Source organism: Arachis hypogaea, chromosome 16 (genome assembly GCF_003086295.3).
Source record: "Arachis hypogaea cultivar Tifrunner chromosome 16, arahy.Tifrunner.gnm2.J5K5, whole genome shotgun sequence".
NCBI lineage: Eukaryota > Viridiplantae > Streptophyta > Magnoliopsida > Fabales > Fabaceae > Arachis > Arachis hypogaea.
In genome coordinates this window covers 127,987,548-127,992,492 of record NC_092051.1, presented here as the reverse complement: position 1 = coordinate 127,992,492, position 4,945 = coordinate 127,987,548, and the positions used below count along the sequence as shown (strand labels likewise).

General features: G+C 36.4%; 1 non-coding gene across 1 annotated transcript; it reads left to right on the top strand.

The window, feature by feature from the left end:
- Positions 1-2,330: 2,330 nt before the first annotated feature.
- On the top strand, positions 2,331-2,438 carry LOC112760053 (small nucleolar RNA R71). The gene has a single exon (XR_003180510.1). It is a non-coding gene; the product is annotated as a small nucleolar RNA R71 (small nucleolar RNA).
- The last annotated feature ends 2,507 nt before the right edge of the window (positions 2,439-4,945 follow it).

Below are 4,945 nucleotides of genomic sequence, written 5' to 3'. Positions count from 1 at the left end.
TGTGAGTGGTGAGGGGGTGATGGGAAATAGTGATTGAAGTGATTGGTGAAGGGCATTTGGGGAAGAGTTATGAAAAGGTGTGAAGAGGAGAGAATAAGGGTAGGTGGGGATCCTGTGGGGTCCACAGATCCTATGGGGTCCACAGATCCAGTGGGGCCACGGACTTAACATCCCTGCCTCAATTAGGCGTGTAAAACGCCCTCATTGTGCAATTTTGGCGTTTAACGCCACTTCCATGCTTGTTTCTGTCGTTAAACGCCAGCTCCATGCTTGTTTCTGGCGTTAAACGCCTAAATGGAGCTTGTTTCTGGCGTTTAATGCCAGCTTTCCTCTGGGTGCAATCCTGGTGTTTAAACGCCAGACTACTGTTTGTTTCTGGCGTTTAACGCCAGTTTCATGCTCTGTTATGGCGTTAAACGCCAGCCAGATGCTCCTTATTGGCGTTTAAACGCCAGTAAGCTCTTCCTCCAGGGTGTGCTGTTTTCAATGCTATTTTTCATTCTGTTTTTAATTTTTCAGTAGTTTTTGTGACTTCACATGATCATCAACCTAATAAAACATGAAATAATAAAGAGAAAATAAAATAAAATTGATTAAATAACATTGGGTTGCCTCCCAACAAGCGCTTCTTTAATGTCAATAGCTTGACAGTGAGCTCTCATGGAGCCTCACAGATGTACAGAGCATTGTTGAGACTTCCCAACACCAAACTTGGAGTTTGGATATGGGAGTTCAACACCAAACTTAAAGTTTGACTGTGGGGGCTTTGGTTGACTCTGCAGTGAGAAAAGCTTTTCATGCTTCCTCTCCATGGTTACAGAAGGAGATCCTTGAGTTTTAAACACAAGGTTGTCCTCATTAAGTTGAAGGATCAATTCTCCTCTGTCCACATCAATCACAGCTTTTGCTGTAGCTAGGAAGGGTCTTCCAAGGATGATAGATTCAACCTCATCCTTCCCAATATCCAGGATTATGAAATCAGCAGGGATGTAAAGGCCTTCAACCTTTACTAGCACATCCTCTACTAGTCCATAAGCCTGTTTCATGGATTTGTCTGCCATCTCTAATGAGAATTTGGCAGCCTGTACCTCAAAGATTCTCAGTTTCTCCATTACAGAGAGTGGCATGAAGTTTATCCCTGATCCAAGGTCATATAGAGCCTTCTCAAAGGTCATGGTGCCTATGGTACAAGGTATTAAGAACTTTCCAGGATCCTGTTTCTTCTGAGGCAATCTCAGTTGATCCAGATCACTCAGTTCATTGATGAGCAAGGGAGGTTCATCTTCCCAAGTCTCATTACCAAATAATTTAGCATTCAGCTTCATGATTGCACCAAGGTACTTGGCAACTTGCTCTTCAGTAACATCTTCATTCTCTTCAGAAGAAGAATATTCATCAAAGCTCATGAATGGCATAAGGAGGTTCAATGGAATCTCTATGGTCTCTAGATGAGTCTCAGATTCCTTTGGTTCCTCAGAGAGAAACTCCTTGTTGATCACTGGACGTCCCACGAGGTCTTCCTCACTAGGATTCACGTCCTCCTCCTCCCTTGTAGGTTCGGCCATGATGCTTAAATTAATGGCCTTGCACTCTCTTTTTGGATTCTCTTCTGTATTGCTTGGGAGGGTACTAGGAGGAGTTTTAGTGATTCTTTTACTCAGCTGGCCCACTTGTGCCTCCAGATTTCTAATGGAGGACCTTGTTTCATTCATGAAACTTAAAGTACCCTTAGATAGATCAGAGACTATATTTGCTAAGTTAGATGGATCCTGCTCAGGACTCTCTGTCTTTTGCTGAGTGGATGATGGAAAAGGCTTGCTATTGCTAAACCTGTTTCTTCCACCATTGTTAAAGCCTTGTTGAGGCTTTTGTTGATCCTTCCATGAGAAATTTGGATGATTTCTCCATGAGGGATTATAGGTGTTTCCATAGGGTTCACCCATGTAATTCACCTCTGCTATTACAGGGTTCTCAGGATCATAAGCTTCTTCTTCTTCAGAAGATGCCTCTTTAGTACTGTTGGATGATTCCTTCAATCCATTCAGACTCTGAGAGATCATATTGACTTGCTGAGTCAATATTTTATTCTGAGCTAATATGGCATTCAGAGTATCAATTTCAAGAACTCCCTTCCTCATAGGCGTCCTATTATTCACAAGATTCCTTTCAGAAGTGTAGATGAACTGGTTATTTGCAACCATGTCAATGAGTTCTTGAGCTTCTGCAGGCGTTTTCTTTAGGTGAATGGATCCACCTGCAGAATGGTCCAATGACATCTTTGATAATTCAGACAGACCATCATAGAATATATCCAGGATGGTCCATTCTGAAAGCATGTCAAAAGGACACTTTTTGGTCAGTTCCTTGTAGCTCTCCCAAGCTTCATAGATGGATTCTTCTTCTTTCTGTCTAAAGGTTTGAACATCCACTCTAAGCTTGCTAAGCTTTTGAGGAGGAAAGAACTTGGCTAAGAAAGTTGTGACCAGCTTATCCCAAGAGTTCAGGCTATCTTTAGGTTGAGAGTCCAACCATACTCTAGCTCTGTCTCTTACAGCAAACGGGAAAAGCATAAGCCTGTAGACCTCGGGATCAACCCCATTGGTCTTAACAGTGTCACAGATCTGCAAGAATTCAGTTAAGAGCTGAAAAGGATCTTCGGATGGAAGTCCGTGAAACTTGTAGTTCTGTTGCATCAGAGAAACTAATTGAGGTTTAAGCTCAAAATTGTTTGCTCCAATGGCAGGATTGAGATGCTTCTTTCATGTAAATTGGAATTTGGTGCAGTGAAGTCACCAAGCATCTTCCTTGCATTGTTATTATTTTCGGCCATGTCTCTTTTTTCGAAAATTTCTGTCAGATTTTCTCCAGAGAGTTGTGCTTTGGCTTCCCTTAGCTTCCTCTTCAGAGTCCTTTCAGGTTCAGGATCAGCTTCAACAAGAATGTTCTTATCCTTGTTCCTGCTCATATGAAAAAGAAGAAAACAGAAAAGAAAATATAGAATCCTCTATGTCACAGTATAGAGATTCCTTTATGTGAGTAGAAAAAAGTAGGAATAGAAGAAGGAAAAGATGAGAATCCAAACACAGGGGTGAGGATAGAAGTGTTAATGGATGAATAAATAAATAGAAGGAGATTAGGGATGAGAGAAATAACAAAATAAAATAAAAATATTTTAAATTTAAATTTAAAATTCGAAAATTAAAATTGAAATTAAATTAAATTAAAATTAAAACAATTAGTTAATTAAAAAGGAATTTTGAAAAAGAGGGAAAGGTTTTTTCGAAAATTAGAAAGAGAGAGTTAGTTAGGTAGTTTTGAAAAAGATATGATTGAAACAAAAAGTTAAGTGGTTAATTGAAAAAGATTTGAAAATCAAATTTTGAAAAGATAAAAAGTTAGAAAAGATTTTGAAATTGATTTTGAAAAAGATATGATTGAAACTTAATTTGAAAAAGATTTGAAAAAGATATTTGAAAAGATTTGATTTTTGAAATCAAAGTTGATTACTTGACTAACAAGAAACTAAAAAGATATGATTCTAGAGCTTAAAGATTGAACCTTTCTTATTAGGTAAGTAACAAACTTAATATTTTTTTTTTTGAATCAATCACATTAATTGTTAGTAAAGATTTGAAATTATGAAACAAAATAAGAAAAAAATTTTTGAAAATCATTTTGGAATTTTTGAAAATTATGAAAGAAAAATGAAAAAGATTTGATTTTTGGAAAAGATTTGAAAAAGATAGAGTTTTTAAAATGAAAATTTGATTTGACTCATAAGAAACAACTAGATTTTAAAAATTTTTGAAAAAGTCAACCCAAATTTTCAAAAATTTATGAGAGAAAAAGGGAAATATATTTTTGATTTTTGAATTTTTAATGATGAAAGAGAAAAATAACCCAAAGACTCAATGCATGAAAATTTTGGATCAAAACATGTGATGCATGCAAGAACACTATGAATGTCAAGATGAACACCAAGAACACTTTGAATGTCAAGATGAACACCAAGAACTTATTTTTGAAAAATTTTCAAGAAAAGAAAACATGCAAGACACTAAACTTAAAATTTTTTTATTCTTTAGACATTAACAAATTGAAAATGCGAACGAAAAACAAGAAAAGACACAAAACAAGAAAATATGAAGATCAAACAAGAAGACTGGCCAAGAACAACTTGAAGATCATGAAGAATGCAATGCATGAAATTTTCGAAAAAAAAATTTTTTTTTAGAAAATTAAAAAGATGCAATTGACACCAAACTTAAAACTTGACTCTAGACTCAAACAAGAAACACCAAATTATTTTTGATTTTATGATTTTATAATTTTTTTTTTGTATTTTTTGAAATTTAATTGGGAAAAACGAAAAAAGAAAAATTTTTGATTTTTTTGAAAATAAGAATAATAAAAACAAAAAGGTTAAAATTAAAATAAAGTTACCTAATCTGAGCAACAAGATGAACCGTCAGTTGTCCAAACTCGAACAATCCCCGGCAACGGCGCCAAAAACTTGGTGCGCAGAAATCGTGACGGTTCCATTCCTTGGTAACGGCGCTGAAAACTTTATACGCACGTTCATAATCTTAATTCTTTGTCACAACTTCGCACAACTGACCAGCAACTGCACTGGGTCGTCCAAGTAATAAACCTTACGTGAGTAAGGGTCGATCCCACGGAGATTGTCAACTTGAAGCAAGCTATGGTCACCTTGTAAATCTCAGTCAGGCGGACTCAAATGGATATAGAGTTTTAATAATTAAAAGATAAATAAAACATAAACTAGGATAGAGATACTTATGTAATTCATTAGTGAGAATTTCAGATAAGCGTATAGAGATGCTTTCGTTCCTCTGAACCTCTGCTTTCCTGCTGTCTTCATCCAACCATTCCTACTCCTTTCCATGGCAAGCTTTATGTAGGGCATCACCGTTGTCAATGACTA